The 18,659-nt window shown below is 40.2% G+C and overlaps 1 non-coding gene across 1 annotated transcript; it reads right to left on the reverse strand.

Annotated features, from left to right (window-relative positions):
• Positions 1-8,912: 8,912 nt before the first annotated feature.
• Positions 8,913-9,019, reverse strand: LOC148212382 (small nucleolar RNA R71). The gene has a single exon (XR_015789991.1). It is a non-coding gene; the product is annotated as a small nucleolar RNA R71 (small nucleolar RNA).
• Between the last annotated feature and the right edge of the window lie 9,640 nt (positions 9,020-18,659).

Genomic DNA, 18,659 nt, shown 5'->3' on the forward strand with positions numbered 1-18,659 from the left:
AAACATGCATATCCAGGCAACAAACATTACCACAGCAATACTCACAGTTCATCAAAGCAGAAAACTCACCATTTTCATCGACAAATATCCAACACCATTCCAAGTATATCGACTAACACCATAAAAATTATTTAGCACAACGACGTCACAAAATTAACATTAAATGCTACAAAATCAGCACGTTAGAGACCATCGAGCATACATTAACACACGCACACACCCCTTGTCTACTTACCCACAACCGTGCCCTTAAGTTTTGCGTAGACCTCACCCTAAGCACGCCAAAACAGAAAATACAGCACGTTACGTACGCTATTTATCCTTCGAAATTAACTCTAAAAGGGTTCGAATGACGCATTACCACCAAGACCGACTTCGTATAGATGTGGGTCACCTAGATCTAGCTCGCCAAGGTATGGGTAGCCTAAAACGAGCTTCGAACGGATGTGGGTCACCGCCAAACGTCCTAAACACCGCTGTAACGTACAATTCTGCCGCTGTTCCGCTGCTGTACCGCCGTTCGCCGTTCGCCGCCGCGAGGGGGAGGCGGCGCTGGTTCGTGGCAGATTGTCGAGGCGCGCCGTGCGGCCGTCGGAACGTCGGGGAGTCGCGCTGCCGTCCCCCGCTGTAGCAGTCCGTCGTGCACCGCTTCGAGGAGGGCCGCGCCGCCGCTGTACCTATTACGAAACGCCGCCGCTGGAGCACCGGGAGTCGCCGGCCGCCGCTCGTGGTGTCTTCGTCCGCCGCTGCTAAGGGTCGTCGTTCCGTTCGGAGTGGCTAACAGCACCGGTGCTGCGTCGAGGCGTCGGAGAAGCTGCCGGAAAACGAGAGGAGGCGCGGCGGGATTGGGAACGAAGAGGAAGTCGGGAAACGGCTAGGGTAGAAGAAAAAGAAGAAGAAAGAAAAGGAGCTTGGGGCTAGGGTTTTCTTTTCCTTTTGTTTTGTTTTAAAAGCCACATTACCTCAGTGGAGGCCCAACCATCCAAGCCCAAGAGAAAGGAGGGGAATTTTAAAACAAGACCCAACATACAGAGTTCGGTAATTATTAATTTAATTGGATTTTTTTCTTAGAGCCCGATAAATATAGATAAATTTAATTAACAATCAATTTAAAATTAAATGAAAAATCTCGTGATTCGAGACTAACTAACCTGAGGGACTTGGGGCATTACAAATTATGAAAATATAACATGCATTATAACATTTATAACTATATGATGCATGACCATACATACATACTATATATCAAACATACATATTATGCATGTAACCTATGGTGGGATATTAAAACTATATGGCATACAATATGCTATATGATTTTAATTAAAAATATACATTCATAATGCATAAAATAATTAAATAGCAAAGTTGGAACGGTTTTTGGCACCCTAAGAAAACGAAACAATGCAAAATAAGAAAACCGACTGCATCCGCCCTCGAACCGCGAACCGGAGCCTCGTCGAAAAACACCCGGGACAGCGCCTCGGCGCCTAAGGGCAACGCCCTGGCATGGCGCCATGGTGCTGCTGCATACATACCTTTGATGTAATGTAATTGGGTATAGTGTATGCCCTAGTTTATTGTACTTTCCCTTTGCTTTATGATAATGTACACCCCACTCGAGTTTAGTTCAAGTGGAAGTTGCCCTAAACTCGTAGTTTGTATTTTGTAAAAACAAATGTCTATTTAATAAAGTTTTATTCAATAAATTTGTTGTTGAATCATAGCTTTGCATTGTCCAAAATCCAATAAACTAAGCATCCAAGGTTATTTTTGATGTAATCGGGACAGTATATATAATGGGTATATAGTTGATATACGGGGTATATATTTGATATACCCCTGATATATGATTGGATGATATCCCGTGAATAACCTAAAGGGTCTATAGTATATGGATAAGGCTGGGTACCTTATTCTGGCAACACTATGGATACGACCAACTCTGTAAAGGTTACAGACGACTCGATCCAGGTCGTTCGTGTGGAGACATGCGAGTGGGGTATCCTGTACAATGAGTTTGTATAAGACCGGATCGCGAAATAGGCAATCTTTAGGTGTAACACCGTTAACTAATAGATTGATATTTCTTAGGATGACCAGGCAACTCATTCTCAATCCTGAGTGAGTTATGGACTCCTGCTCGTGAGGGCTCGTCCTTTGATCTTTATGGGTGAGAGTGGCCCGAGTCGCCGACTCAACATTCCTACCATTTTGGGGACGAGACCGAGTGGGGAGCTGGGAACATAACTTCACAAGATGGAATTCACTCCTCCCCGACTTTAGGGGATAGATGAATGTTCCCTTAAATGCTGACTCCGGGACTTGAACAAGGGGCCCCACCCTCTCATTGGCCGAGAAGGACTTCCGGTTATTGGTTGGACCATAACCGGGTTGTTCATTAGAGGAGCAGTGGTGTTTAAGGAGTAAGATGTAACTCAGGGGTAAAACGGTAATTTGACCCAACTTGAGTTACGAACACTCGTGAAGGATTAACTCGTCATTAATGGTCATAAATCCATGGACACGAAAACATTCTGCAGTGAGAAGAGTGCAACTGCGGGTCTTTAGTGGAATGACCCGTAGTTAACGAATCTAGATTAACTCGGTCAATGAGTTTGACCGATTAATCTTGCATCCTTGGAGCTTCGGATCTGTAGGTCCATTAGGTCCCCTTGCAAGCTCATAACGGGTAAAACGAGGATCAATTTTTTGGATGAATTTGAATTGTTCAAATTATTTAAGGGATTATATGTATATTGATACATTATAATATGTAGTTAATTATGAATTAGAACTATATATTATGAGAGATATTATTTGAATGAGATTCAAATAAAATTAATATGAATAAGATTCATATTAAAACTATAGGTTAAAAATAGTGTACATAAGATGTACATTAAAACTATAGCTTATACGAGAGTAATGCTTTAGAATATGATTCTATTTTTATAATAAATAATTAAGTGTTAATTATTTATATATATATATATATATATTTATTAATTATTAATTGGATTAATAATTATTTATATTAATTAATTTGATTAATTAATTTTATATATATGTTAATTATTATATATATATTTTAATTATTATTCTATATTATAAATATATATATATATATATATATATATATATTAATATTAATATTAATATTAACTCCCCTGCAAAATTGCAGGGGAGTGGGGGGTTGCTGTGACGTGGGGAGTTACCCCACGTCATTGTTATTCTTTTTCAATGGTTGAAGAAAACAGAACACAACAGTGAAAAAAAAAAGGAACTCTCCCATCATTTTCTCTCAAAGGGCTCTCAATCTCTCCCTCTTGTTCCAAAGGATTGCTCCCACCAGCACGATCCCGAGTCTCAAGAGGATAGCGAGGAAGAAATAGTGGTGGTGTTCGAGGATAACTAGTTGAAGAAACGTTCTTCAAAGGTAAAGTTTTCTCTGTATTTTTCTTCTTTAAAATTCGGTTTTGTATCCCGAAAATCAGCAACAAAAATCTGTTTCCGCTCCAGGATTCACATCCCTTCAATTGGTATCAGAGTCAAGTTGCAGTTCTGATTTTTGGGGATCAAAATCGTTAAGTTTGGTGGGTGATTTCATATTTTCGAAATATGGGTTTGAGGGTTCGAAAATTTCCGGTTTTTGGCACCTAGATAGTGTTTTACTTAGTGATTTGATCATGTAAGGGCCCGGTGTTTTGGGCATTAAGTTTCTGCATTGTTTCTGTAAGTCCGGGTCGCTCGAAAGTCGTTCGTGGCGTCGGATTGGGGGAAAAGTTGCAGAAAACAGCAAATAAGACGAAGCAGACTGCACAGACAGCGCCATGGCGCTGCGGGACAGCACACAGCGCCATGGCGCTGCACTGTAGTGTCGCGGCGCTGTGCAGCGCCAGGGCGCCATGCCAGAGGGCCGCGGCGCTGCTGCTGCAGCATTTTGCTGCAGTAGCGCCGTGGCGCTGCCCTTAGGCGCCGAGGCGCTGTCCCGGGTGTTTTCGACGCGGTTCCGAGGCTCCGATTCGCGGTTCGAGGGCGGATGCAGTCGATTTTCTTATTTTTTATTATTTCGTTTTCTTAGGGTGCCAAAAACCGTTCCAACTTTGCTATTTAATTATTTTATGCATTATGAATGTATATTTTTAATTAAAATCATATAGCATATTGTATGCCATATAGTTTTAAAATCCCACCATAGGTTACATGCATAATATGTACGTTCGATATATAGTATGTATGTATGGTCATGCATCATATAGTTATAAATGTTATAATGCATGTTATATTTTCATAATTAATATAAGTGTTGTATTAATTAGATGAAAATAAAGTTGCATTGAGCATGATATTATTTTGGATAATATAATTGTTATATTAATGTATGCTTTCAATGCATGTTTATAGTTTTAATTTCTTAAATTTTATAAGAGTTATAAAATGTGGTAGATAGAAATTAAAATCTATAATAAAGAGTTGCATGCAAACATAAGGTCTAAGTTAATTAATATTAAATGGGTTTAAAATTAATTAGACCTTAGGTTATATCTTCTAATATGATTAGGGGGTAGTCTTTTATTTTGTTTTAACTAGGTTTAAAATGAAATAATAAAAGACTAAATATAAAATGTTGGCTATAAGGGAACCCCGTCCAAGGAAGGTTCTGTCTATGTTGAGGTATTTAAGCTGACCGTAAGGGAACACCTCTACCTGGGAACCGACCTAGGGGTTGAATTAGTCAATATTTTATATACAAGCAATAATGTCGTTGGTTTATTAAAGTGTTTAACGAACTAAAACAATATTGTACAACTTCCGATATAATAGTTATATTGGACCGACTAAAAATTCACTTAGTTAATTTCACTTAGCCGGGATTTATCTAAGTAATATACCCTAGTCTTAGAATACTAAGTGGGAGTAAAAGAGAATATGTAATATACAGCGTATATATTTGATATACAAAGTATATATAACATACTTTACTCTCTCTCTCACGTTCCCCTTTAAATTCACGCTGTGAGTTCCATGCTCGGCCTCGTGTCGCCCTGGGCGCGGCCTCCCTACGGAAGGTGTTTGCATGGTTCAATATCGAGGTGAATGGAGATAGTGTTCATAGTAAGTGGGAGAAGGACGTGTGACAACACATCCTGTGGTCTCTGCCATTGGTTTGTACCGTGAGGTTTCATACATGACCTGCGTGTCGTCCTGGAGCGACCATCCCTAAGGAGGGTTCATTGTATGGAAATCAAAATCAAGGCGAACTCTAGAAATGGATAGGAGTCTCTTAGGTTTTGCTCCAATATTTTCCTTCCTTACGGCAAGATTATTGGGGTGGACCTCTGAGGTCCGAAAATGTTGGGTCACACTTACGAGGAGTTGTTAAGTTAGTTAGCAATTTCCTGACCAAATAAACGATGACTAAAATTTATAGGAATAAGAGTTATTCTGGTGTAAAATTTAGTTGAGAATGTCTCAATTCAGTGAAGGAGTACTTGTCCGCTCTACGGTGGCTGTTGCTCTAAATCACTGAAGCGTCCTTGCAAAACAATTTTGCAGGGGTGCTTAATTATTTTTGCTAAAATTTTGATTGGGTTTAAAAGGCTAATGCATGAAACTAATATAGATTTGTTTTTACTTTCAGCATGTCTACTTCTATTATTGCACTCTTAGCCGCGCAAAGACTTAATGGCGAAAATTACAAACAATGGAAGTCAAACCTAAACACTATTCTCGTGATAGATGATCTTAGGTTCGTCTTGCAAGAGGATTGTCCTCAAACTCCTGTGCCTAACGCCACTGTGGCGGTGCGCAATGCCTATGACAGGTGGATCAAGGCAAATGACAAGGCCAAGGTCTACATCTTGGCGAGCATATCTGATGTGCATGCCAAGAAGCACGAGGACAAGGTCACCGCTAAGGAGATCATGGACTCGCTGCAGAGCATGTTTGGACAACCGTCCTCACAGGCTCGACATGAAGCCCTTAAGTTCATTTACAACTCCCGCATGAAGGAGGGCTCCTCAATGCGAGAACACGTTCTCAACCTGATGGTCCACTTCAACGTGGCTGAGTCGAACGGGACCGTCATAGACGAGTAGAGTCAGGTTAGCTTTATTCTGGAATCTCTTCCGAAGAGTTTCCTTCCATTCCGCAGCAATGTGGTTATGAATAAGCTGGAGTACACTCTTACCACGCTCCTAAACGAGCTTCAGACCTACCAGTCTCTTATGAAATGTAAGCGACAAGAAGGGGAGGCAAATGTTGCCACCTCAAAGAGGTTCAACAGAGGATCGTCCTCTAGAACCAGGTATGCGCCCTCTTCTTCTGGAAGTAAGACTTTTAAGAAGAAGAAGGCTGCTGGTAAGGGGTCTAAACCTGACTCAGCTGCTGCTACCCAGAAAGGCAAGGTCAAGGTTGCAGAGAAAGGAAAGTGTTTCCACTGCAACATGGACGGGCATTGGAAGCGCAACTGCCCAAAGTACTTAGCCGAAAAGAAGAAAGCCAACGAAGGTAAATATGATTTACTTGTATTGGAAACTTGTATTGTGATTACGCTTGTTTACATGCGTAAAAAGAAGGTTTTAGATGCCGTTTTTATTATGTTTTAACTTTGTTTCGGACTTTTTCTCAGTCGTTTGAGTTCCAATTCATGCAAAATTCATATATGATGGTTTGTGGTTGGCTTATATTGTATTTATGACATTTTAGGACCATTTGGGAGTGCAAATTAATCAAAAGAAGCAAAAAGACGGAAAAACTATCATTGGAGGCGCCAGGCGCCTGGTAGGCTGCAGAAAATCTGGTTTTCTTCCAACTTTGCCCTTAATGAAACGCGTCTTCCAATGCGTTTTGGTGGTTCCAACCGATGCATACGTGTAGAAGAAGTGTTCCACTATCAGTTTGAGCACGATTTAGTCAGTCAAAAGAGTTGGAAATGGGTGATCCACCAGCGTTTTAGGACCTACCTAACCAATTCTGCACAGCTATAAATTCCAGCAGCTTCTCCACCAAATTCATCAAGCCTTGCTTCCTTCTCTTGATCATTCTTAGTGTTTCTTTGTTGCTTTCTAAGTACTTTTGAGTTGCTTTCATTAGTTGCTTTTAGTTTTTAAATCCCGAGCACTTTACATTCCTTTATTGAGCTTTGTTTTGTTTCCGTTGTTACTTAGTTATTTTCTACCTATTCAAATTTATAAAAATCCAGCACTTAGCTTATCTTTACTTTGCCTTTACTTTATTTTTAGTTAAGAGAATTGTGTTTTTGGAGAAAAGAGCACGTGACACTCCCCCTTGCTTGAAAGAGAAGGGCGAAGCTTTCAATCCCGAGCAAAACTCTCCGTTAGTTAACTTTTGTTTTTCACACATGCATTTCAATTTCAACCATTTTACTTGCTGTATTTTCTTCAATATGTCTTTCTAAATTCCCGTCTCTAGCCCGGTTATGGATAGTTAGTCTTTTATTTCTAAAAAGGGTTGCTAAGAAGTAGTGTTTTTGCTTTCCACTCATTGCTCAACATGTTTTCCCAAAAAGTTAGGATTTAGAGAAGGCCACTGTAAGTCTTAACAAGTCAATACTGAAAAGGTTGCTTATTTACATTGTTGAGTGGTTAAACCGAGGAGAGGAGCATTTTAGACATAAGGGTTCCGGTTAAGTAGCCTAGACATGGGACCTTAACCCGAGGTTGCGACTATTTCCATCCTAAAACTAAGATATCTCTCACAATAGACATATTAGGGAATGTCTTAGGACTTTGAACTTGCTTAGACATAAGTCAAGTGAAAAGCGTAGTCGTTGGTTCGTAAAGTAAAATGCATATTGTCCTTAGCGTATCCTTGATTCTTTGTTGGCTAACTTGAAGTAATCCGGGCTAGGTTTTACCATTATAAGACCAAATCCCAAATCCAAAACCATGATTTGTGACCACTTCCCATTTTACAAGAATCACTCATTTCAACGTTCACTATTCATTAAAACTTTAGAGTTTGGAAATTATTTAGAAGTCCTTGAGGATCGATACTTGGATACTCCATCCATTTTATATTACTCTAACAGGTGTGCGCTTGCATCTATAGAATTGTTACCACACTTAGTGCGTGCGTTCAGCATAACCTCAGTCAAGTTTTTGGCGCCGTTGCCGGGGACTTTAGTTTTAAAATTATTTTCAAATTCTTTTAGTTTTTATTTTTGTGAATTGTTGTTGGGTGTAATTTCCATCCACCGTTTTTGTTCTATATTTTTGGTCGTTTATCTCACAAGGGTAAGTTAAAGTGCATGAGCACAAGATCTTTTCTTCTACCCCTTGACCCTGAGATTGAGCGGACCCTTCGAAAAACTCGAAAGGAGCAAAGACTTCGAAAACAACTACAAAAGCAAAAATAGAGGAAGGTGAAATCAGTCCTGAAAGTGAGGTAGAGAGTACGAGCACATCAATGGCAGATATTCCACCTCGTGATCCGGTTGATCCACCTGCTGTTATCGGTAATATGAGGGATCACGCAAGAAATAATGAATTCAACCATATTCAGATGGCGGACAAAGAGACGTGGCAATGCGAGAATATGCCGCCACGGCTTTTCAGAACTTTGATTCAGGGATAGTCAACCCTATTCCAGCCCACGCAAACTTTGAGCTTAAACCAATGATGTTCCAAATGTTGCAGACAATTGGACATTTTGGAGGGCAGGAACATGAGGATCCACATGATCATCTGAAATCATTCATTCAAATTGCAAATGCATTTCGATTACCTGGTATAATAGATGATGCTTTTAGACTAACACTTTTTCCATTTTCTTTGAAGGACCAAGCTAGAGCATGGCTCAATGCATTTTCACCGGGATCCATCACCACATGGGGGTCATTAGTGGAGAAGTTCTTAACAAAATTCTTCCCACCTAGTCGCCACGCTGATATCAGAGAGGAGATCATCTCCTTTAGACAGTATGATCGTGAACCTATTCACGAGGCGTGAGAAAGATTTAAAGAACTAATCAGGAAATGTCCGAACCATGGCTTGCCGGCATGCATCCAGATATAACATTTCTTTAGAGGTTTAGATCATCCTACTAAGATGATGCTAAACAATGCTGCCAACGGAGCCTTTACAAAGAAGACATTCAACGAGATAGTCGACATCCTAAATGACTTAGCTTCACACAACGAACTATGGTGTTCGCAAAGATCTAGGGCAGCACCAAAGAAGCAAGATCCAGCTGGAGTTTTGGCTCTGGACATTGCGACCTCGATGCAAAAAGAGATGGTTACAATGAACCAGAGGCTGAAAGAGATGGCGTTGGGAATAAAAAATCCATTAGCCACGCCGATACAACCTGTGCAGTCGGATTATTGCACTCCTGCCCCTGTTTGCCAAGTCAACGATCTCATTTGTTCATTTTGCAGTGAAAACCATATTTATGATAATTTTCCACATAACCCTGCTTCCGTTTTTTATGTAGGACATGGGAACAATAGGAACTTTAACCCATATTCGAACACCTACAACCCAGGTTGGAGGCACCACCCTAATTTCTCATGGGGAGGTCAAGGAGGTTCGAGCGGTTTTAATCAAGGGCAGAGCCAGCAGAACAAGCAGCCCTATGTTCCACCTACACAGCAATACATCCCGCCACCGCAACAGCAGTACAATCAGAGAACACAGACTCCACCAGTTCAAAATAACAACTCAAATCTTGAGAATATGATGAAGGAGTACATGGCCCGAACCGACACAGTGATACAATCCCAAGCGGCATCAATGAGGAATTTTGAGACCCAATCGGGACAGCTCGCCAATGAATTGAAGAATAGACCACAAGGTTCTTTTCCAGGCCATACTGAATTACCAAAACGAGAAGGGAAAGAACAGTGGAAAGTTGTCACCCTTAGGAGTGGACTGGCATATGATGGACCAACAATGCCAACAACAGATGTACAAATTCCGTCCACTAAACCAACTGTAAAGATACCAGAGAATCCAACAACACCAGAAAAAGAAAATATTAGAAAAGGTAATGAGGACACCCCGAGTGTTCCTCCACAGGTACAACCTTCTTTTACCCCTACTCCCTCGTTTCCACAAAGATTAGTTAAGAAAAATAATGATTCCCAGTTTAGAAAATTTTTAGATATTTTAAAACAATTGCATATAAATATACCATTAGTAGATGCTCTAGAACAGATGCCAAATTATGCTAAGTTTTTGAAAGATATAGTTTCTAGGAAGAAAAAGATAGGAGAGCATGAACTGGTAGCCATGACAAAATGTAGTAGTGAAGCTGTAGGCAGCTCGCTACCCATGAAATGTAACGATCCTGGCAGTTTTACCATTCCATGTTCCATAGGAGGGAAAAACTTAGGTAGGGCATTATGTGATCTAGGCGCTAGCATTAATCTTATGCCTTTATCAGTTTTCAAATCTTTAGGCATAGGAGAAGCTAGACCTACTACGGTTACCCTCCAACTAGCAGATAAATCTATCATAAGACCTGAGGGAAAGATAGAAGATGTTTTAGTCCAGGTGGACAAATTCATTTTCCCTGCAGACTTTATCATTCTAGATTGCGAGGCAGACTTAGACGTTCCCATTATTTTAGGAAGACCATTTCTAGCCACTGGGGATACAGTTTTTAATGTGAGGAAGGGAGAAATTACAATGAGGGTAAATAATGAAGAAGTTAAATTTAACGTTCTAGACGCCATGAAATTACCAGGAGACTTTGAAGAGTGCTCTGTTATAAATAGCTTGAATCCTGTTATGTTTGATGAGTTTTATGACTTGTTAGTTACAGAGATTGAAGAAGAGCTTGATAAGATAGCAGAAGGACCGGAAGATGTGACTAATCCTGTTGAAAAAATACAAAAAGACGAATGCAAGTCGTTACTTCCGTCCATAGTGGAACCACCCACTTTGGAGCAGAAGCCATTGCCGTCGCATTTGAAATATGCGTATCTAGGGGATAACGACACTTTACCAGTTATTATAGTTTCCAATTTATCACCTACTAATGAATATTCTTTATTGCAGATTTTGGAGAAGCACAAAAAGGCCATTGGATGGACGATAGCAGATATCCGAGGGATAAGCCCGGCCTTTTGCATGCACAAAATCTTATTGGAAGAAGATGCTAAGAACTCTATTGAGAGTCAAAGACGGTTGAACCCGAAGATGAAGGAGGTTGTAAGGAAAGAAATTCTTAAATGGCTTGACGCCGGTGCTATATACCCAATATCCGACAGCAGCTGGGTAAGCCCAGTACAGTGTGTACCAAAGAAACGGGGTATAACCGTGGTGGCCAACGAGGAGAATGAGCTCATCTCAACCCGAACTGTGAGTGGGTGGAGAGTTTGCATTGACTATCGCAAACTCAACAAGGTAACGAAGAAAGACCATTTTCCTCTACCGTTTATTGACCAGATGCTCGACCGTCTGGCAGGTAAGGATTTCTATTGTTTCTTAGATGGATATTCGGGTTATAATCAAATTACTATTGCTCCAGAAGACCAGGAGAAGACAACATTTACGTGTCCGTATGGTACGTTCGCTTTCAGGCGAATGCCCTTTGGATTATGCAATGCACCCGCGACTTTTCAGAGGTGTATGATGGCCATCTTCTCTGACATGGTAGAAAATATTCTAGAAGTTTTTATGGATGACTTTTCTGTTTTTGGAAATTCTTTTGACGCATGTTTAGTTAATTTAGAGAGAGTATTGGAGAGATGTGAACAAACAAACCTAGTCCTAAATTGGGAGAAGTGTCATTTCATGGTACAAGAGGGTATTGTTTTGGGTCACAAAATTTCCAAGCAAGGAATAGAGGTAGACCACGCTAAGATAGACATCATTTCAAAGCTACCTCCTCCCATGAATGTTAAAGGGATTAGAAGTTTTTTAGGGCATGGGGGATTTACCGCTGCTTTATAAAAGACTTTGCTAAAATTTCTAAACCTTTGTGTCAATTGTTAGAACATGATAGACCATTTGTTTTTTATGATGACTGTTTAAAATCATTTGAAATGTTGAAAGTTGCTTTAAGTTCAGCCCCTATAATTATCGAACCTAATTGGGATTTACCTTTCGAGCTCATGTGTGATGCTAGTGATTATGCAATAGGAACTATGTTAGGACAACGTAAAAACAAGATCTTGCATCCTGTATATTATGCTAGTAAGACTCTGACCGGTGCACAACTCAATTACACTACTACTGAAAAGGAACTGTTAGCAGTTGTGTTCGCCTTTGATAAGTTTAGGTCTTACTTGATAGGTATAAAAGTCATTGTTTTTACTGACCATTCTGCTTTAAAATATTTATTTGCTAAAAAAGATGCGAAACCACGTTTGATACGGTGGATTTTTGTTACTTCAAGAGTTTGATATTGAAGTTAGGGACAGGAAGGGTACTGAAAACCAAGTTGCTGATCACCTGTCTAGATTGGAATCCCCGCTCTGTGATGATGGAACTGTTATACGTGAATAGTTTATTGACAAGCAACTCTTGCGAGTTGATTCAGTTCCGTGGTATGCCGATATAGCAAATAATTTAGTAAGTCGAATAGTTCCTTATGAGTTTAACAAGCAACAGGTAAAGAAATGTCTAAATGAAGTTCGATTTTATCGTTGGGATGAACCTTTTTTATATAAGCTAGGACCTGACAATATCTTACGCAGGTGTGTAGCAGAAGAACAGCACGAGGCGATATTAGACCCTTGTCATATGTCTCCATATGGAGGACATTTTGCAGGACACAAAACCGCAGCCAAAGTTTTGCAAAGTGGGTTCTTTTGGCCCACTCTGTTTAAAGATGCACATAAGTTTGCCCAGGTGTGTGACAAATGCCAACGGACAGGTAATATATCTAAACGCCACGAAATGCCTCAAACCCCGATCCTTGAGATTGAAATATTTGATGTGTGGGGTATAGATTTTATGGGTCCATTTCCATCTTCTAATGGTAAGCTTTATATATTGTTAGCAGTAGATTATGTTTCGAAATGGATAGAAGCCATTGCAACTGCTACCAATGATTCTAAAGTTGTCATTCGTTTTCTACAAAAGCACATTTTTACGCGTTATAGAACCCCTCGTTGTCTGATAAGCGATGGGGGGGCTCATTTTGTGAATAGGTCTATGCAAAAGTTCTGGCTAAATACAATGTGCGTCATAGGGTTGCAACAGCATATCATCCTCAGTCGAATGGGTTAGCCGAAATATCTAATAGGGAGATAAAAAACATTTTAGAAAAAACTATAAATCTTAACCGTAGGGATTGGTCTTTGAAGCTTGATGATTCACTTTGGGCATATAGGACAGCATTTAAGACTCCCCTCGGCATGTCCCCCTATAGGCTAGTCTTTGGAAAAGCATGTCATTTGCCTCTTGAGCTAGAATATAAAGCATTTTGGGCTACAAAGAAATTAAATTTTGATTTGTCGGCTGCAAGTGAAGCGAGGACGTTACAATTGTTGGAATTAGAAGAATACAGGCAATTTTCTTATGAGAATGCTAAGCTGTTTAAGGAAAAAACTAAACAGTGGCATGATAGGCGTCTTCGGCCGAACAATCTTCAAGAAGGTGATCTGGTTCTGTTATTCAATTCTAGGTTGAAACTTTTTCCTGGGAAACTTAAGTCTAGATGGTCTGGTCCCTTTAAAATTTTTAAAGTTTACCCATATGGGGCAGTGGATCTAGTTGACTCTAAGGGAAGTATTTTTAAAGTAAATAGGCAGAGACTTAAGCCATATTTTAGAGAACCAGTGGATAGAGGAAAAACCTCTATTCAACTTTCAGGACAATAAATTTTTTGCGAAAAATGTTTTTCCTTCTTATCCGTTTTGAAAGAACAAAAGTAAAGGAAGGAAGTTTTTGTATCTTACATTCTTTTTGTTTAATCATAAAAAGTTTTGCTTATTAAGAGAATGTTCTTGAAAACGTTGAAAAATAAAATAAAATTACGCAGGCGCCTGGCGCCTGCCCTTTGCGAAAAAAAAAATTATGCAGGCGCTAGACGCCTGCCCTGTTTTTCCAGCATTTCGAAAACTCTTTTTCCTTCGTGGTTTGGGTTTCATTTTTCGAATTTTATGGGTTTTATTTTGGGTCAAACATAATCCTTTGTGATTTAAGTTTCAAATCTCTTCTTAAACTCAAAAATACTTCAAATTTTGTTTCCCTAATCCTGTTTGGAATTCAAACTTATTTTTTCCTTTTAGGTTTAGGAAACCTAGTTTGAACTTAAAACTCAATCCCTTTCCATTTAGGATTTAGTTTGGGGAAAGCTTTAAATAGACCCATTGCCTAAGCCTTACACCTCAACACAAACCCACAACTCTCTTCCTCCCCTTTGTTTTTCGGAAAAACTACTCCCTCACCACCCTTGTTTTTCGATTTCAAGCCACAACCAAGAAGAAGAAGACATTTCCAGCCTTTGTTTATTTCTATGGCTTCTTCTTCTCAACACACTTCACTCCCTACTTCTCGTTCCCACGCTCCTACACAACCTCCTATGATGGGACCACATGGTTATGTAAATTTTCAGCAGCTACCCACCCTTAATATACCTCAAAACAGTGAGTTTAGGGCTGCAAATCCTCAACAACTTCCTCCAATGATCAATCTGGGTATGTACCAACCTTTTATGTTTAACCCGGTTCCTTCCTATCATTTTCCCTTGTCCCAAATGCAAATTCCAGCTAGTGTTCATCTTTATGGAATGCCCAACCCATCTACTCTATTTCCTAGCCTTCCACCTTATTATGGAATGGGTCATTGGGTACCTCCACAAAATTATGGGATGATTTCACCTAGGGTTCCCCCACCACCTCAACTTCCATTCCTAGAAAGAGGACTTCAAGCACCCCAATTGAACCCTAACATATTGAGTACCTTCAACATGGGACAACTAAAACCCTTAGAGCCTCCTAGGATGCCAATCCTAACCAATATGCCAACGGATACAGGAGTTGAGCATGGAGGAGAGCAAGAGAAGAGCTATAGCCAGAGGCTAGAGCCCGAGGTCTCGATAGGGCAAAAGAAAAAGGGCAAGGAGGTGCTGACGGACCCAGAAATTGAGGAAGATGGGAGTAGTAGGCGTCTGACGCCTAAGGGTTCATCTATGGAGAACAGGGATGAGGAGCAGTTTTATTCATCTCCGTTGATTATTACACTTGGAGATGGTAATGATGATTTTCTACTGGTTTCACGAGGCAATTGTTCAAATATGCCAGAAACGGAGGATACCGAAAACGAAGTGGTAAGAAAAGATACTCAGGAACCTTCCCCATTGGATACACCTACAGAAGGAGCATTTTTTAGTCACCAAGCGTTGCCTACTGGGGCAACTGGATCTACTCCGTTGGCAACGGATGAGTATGTCACACCGATGGCCACTCTACCAGGGGTAAGGGATGCTCACGCTATTTCTTCTAATGTAGTTACCCCGCTTGGGTGTGATACAGGTAAATCCAAGGTTGGGGAGAATAGTACTCAAGAACCTACCAGAGACGAAGATCCTGAGGACACCCAGACGTTAAGGGAAATGTTCCAATACAAGAGGTGGGAGAAAAAGAGTTCAAAACGTCGTGCAGTTCAGACTAAGAAGCCGACAGTGCCCATGAATGAACCTAAAACGAGATCTGCGAAAGCTAAAGCAGCTGAAGCTAAGAGAAAGGTAGTGGCACCTGGGCCAGTTGATACAATCGAACTAGACTTGTCTGAGCGAGAGGAGGTCGAGACGCAATGGAACGCGGCGAATTTAGCCACTCGAACTTCATTAATGAAATCCCGTAAGATTATGACAGAATTGGGATTCGACCTCAATCTAGGAGATGTGCCTGACGATTGGAGGGAGACCGCTAGAGATAAAGAATGGAGACCACTCATTCAGCCCATACAATGTGAGGCTTTGGAGTTAGTCAGAGAGTTCTACGCTGCTGTCCATCCCCAGTCACATATAGCCATAGTGCGTGGGAAGGAAATAAGGTTTGATGCCACTCAAATCAACTACACCTTCAACATTGAGAATATCAGAGATGCTGTGGGAAATAAGATGTTAGTGACTCCGACTCTAGAATGTGTTGGGAAGCCCTCTGCCACTTGGGATTTGACTACTCATGGCAAGGTACGACTAAAACCCGAGGATGTTTCACTAGCTGCTGCAGGATGGTTATATATAGTCAAAAACAGAATTCTGCCAACGGAGCATGATGAGCATGTCACTCAGGATAGGGCACTGCTGGTTTATGCCATGCTAAAGGGCATAGATGTGAATTATGGAGAATTGATAAATACCAATATCTATGAGTGTGCCCACCGGACACGTGGTAAGTTTTATCACCCACGCTTGGTCACTTCTTTATGCTTGCGACAAGGTGTGCAGCTCCCTGCGGATCAAATTAAGAGAGATGCCCCAGTTGTGGAAGAGAAGAATATTCGGAGAATTATCGCCCATGCGCTACAAAGAAGGGAAGGTACTGGGATGTCTCCTACATCGGAGATCCGTCGTCTCCGAGAGGAGAACCAACAGCTGCGAGATCAGGTTCGCGAAGTCGTGCAACATATCTACAACTTGAGGGCTTCATTGGATTTTGCGGTTTTACCTTCATGGCCTCCAGCGCTAGCTGCTATCCTTGGTCATCCATCTTCCAGTACCGACACTGATCCTAGTCCACAACCTCCAACTTCATGAAGGGGAGGTTCCTTCTTTGCTATTTTTTGTGTTTTATTCTTTTGGTTAATGACGTCGTTTGCATATTCTAGCCTTACTACGCATGTTTTTTTGTATTGATTATGTTTCGTGCTCAGTTGAAGCATGTATAAATTAGTATCGTTTATCTTCTGTTCACTTAAAGTATGCCTTTACTTAACCTTAGTTTAGCTTTTCACATGCCTACTTGAATCATCTGTGTTGTGCATGTGATTTCATGTCAATGATGATTCTAAGAGATTGTTGAGTTTTTTGTTCTATGCCTGACTAAGCTTTGAGCTATTTCCTTCGTTTATGTGATAAACTCATTTTCTTTTATGTCTTTTTGATCTTTACAGACTTTAAGCTTTTTCTTTGCCCCTATATAGGAAGTTCTTGTCCTTTTTACTGTTAAACCTTTTTCATCAGATGCAAAAGTCTTTTCCCAGTGAGGACACTGTCTCTCTTAAGTTTGGGGGGACAGTCGTTGTGTCAGTCATTGTTACAGAAAGATAAAGTCTTATTTATATTTGAAAAATCATGCTATTTTGAAAAAGAGTCAGTTGGAAAGAAAGAAAGTGTTGAAAAGCAGTTAGCTTAAAAAACAAAAGACAAAAGTTGCAAAAGAGTAAAAAGAGTCTTGTTGAGAGAAAATAAGAGTGGGGAAAATACTTGTGTTAGAAAGAAAAGAGTGGTAAAAACAATGAGAGTTAAAGAAAATGTATTTATGATTTCCGAGTCCTACTGTAGACACCCATTTAGTTTTAGGTTGGGTGTTGACTTTGAAAATAGCAGTAAGGATGGTGATAAGTGACTTCGTGTTTTTCATTGTCGTCGTCTTATGACCTAGCTGTTAGTTTCAAAGTCTTTCTACGAGTAGCTGTGGTTGAAACCGATGTTAGTGTGTGGAAACCTCAGGGGCTAGTAGCCGGTCTTTCAGATGTAAAACAATGTAAAAAGGGAGTGTGCAGATTACTTAGGGGTATTTGAAAATGTTTTCTGTTTTTGAAAGGAAAAAGGATTTTGAAAGAGAAAGTTTTTATCATTTCAAACTTGGTTTATAGTGACTAAGCTTACAAAGGCAATAGAATGGTAGGCTTTGACATCTTTTCCCTTAGACAATTTATGATTGAACATCTCGGTTGCTTTTGCTTTACCTTGTCCATGTGTTAGAAAGCTGATTAAAGTTGCTAAGTTTTACTTGAAGACAAGCAAAAAGTTAAGTTTGGGGGTGTGATTACGCTTGTTTACATGCGTAAAAAGAAGGTTTTAGATGTTGTTTTTACTATGTTTTAACTTTGTTCCAGACTTTTTCTCAGTCGTTTGAGTTCCAATCATGCCAAATTCATATATGAATGGTTTGTGGTTGGCTTATATTGTATTTATGACATTTTAGGACCATTTGGGAGTGCAAATTAATCAAAAGAAGCAAAAAGACGGAAAAACTATCATTGGAGGCGCCAGGCGCCTGGTAGGCTGCAGAAATCCTGGTCTTCTTCCAACTTTGCCCTTAATGAAACGCGTCTTCCAATGCGTTTTGGTGGTTCCAACCGATTCATACGTGTAGAAGAAGTGTTCCACTATCAGTTTGAGCACGATTTAGTCAGTCAAAGGAGTTAGAAATGGGTGATCCACCAGCGTTTTAGGACCTACCTAACCAATTCTGCACAGCTATAAATTCCAGCAGCTTCTCCACCAAATTCATCAAGCCTTGCTTCCTTCTCTTGATCATTCTTAGTGTTTCTTTGTTGCTTTCTAAGTACTTTTGAGTTGCTTTCATTAGTTGCTTTCAGTTTTTAAATCTCGAGCACTTTACATTCCTTTATTGAGCTTTGTTTTGTTTCCGTCGTTACTTAGTTATTTTCTACCTATTCAAATTTATAAAAATCCAGCACTTAGCTTATCTTTACTTTGCCTTTACTTTATTTTTAGTTAAGAGAATTGTGTTTTTGGAGGAAAGAGCACGTGACACTCCCCCT

The sequence above is a fragment of the Momordica charantia genome (genome assembly GCF_013281855.1).
Source record: "Momordica charantia cultivar OHB3-1 chromosome 3 unlocalized genomic scaffold, Mcharantia_2.0 BLBB01000003.1, whole genome shotgun sequence".
Lineage (NCBI taxonomy): Eukaryota > Viridiplantae > Streptophyta > Magnoliopsida > Cucurbitales > Cucurbitaceae > Momordica > Momordica charantia.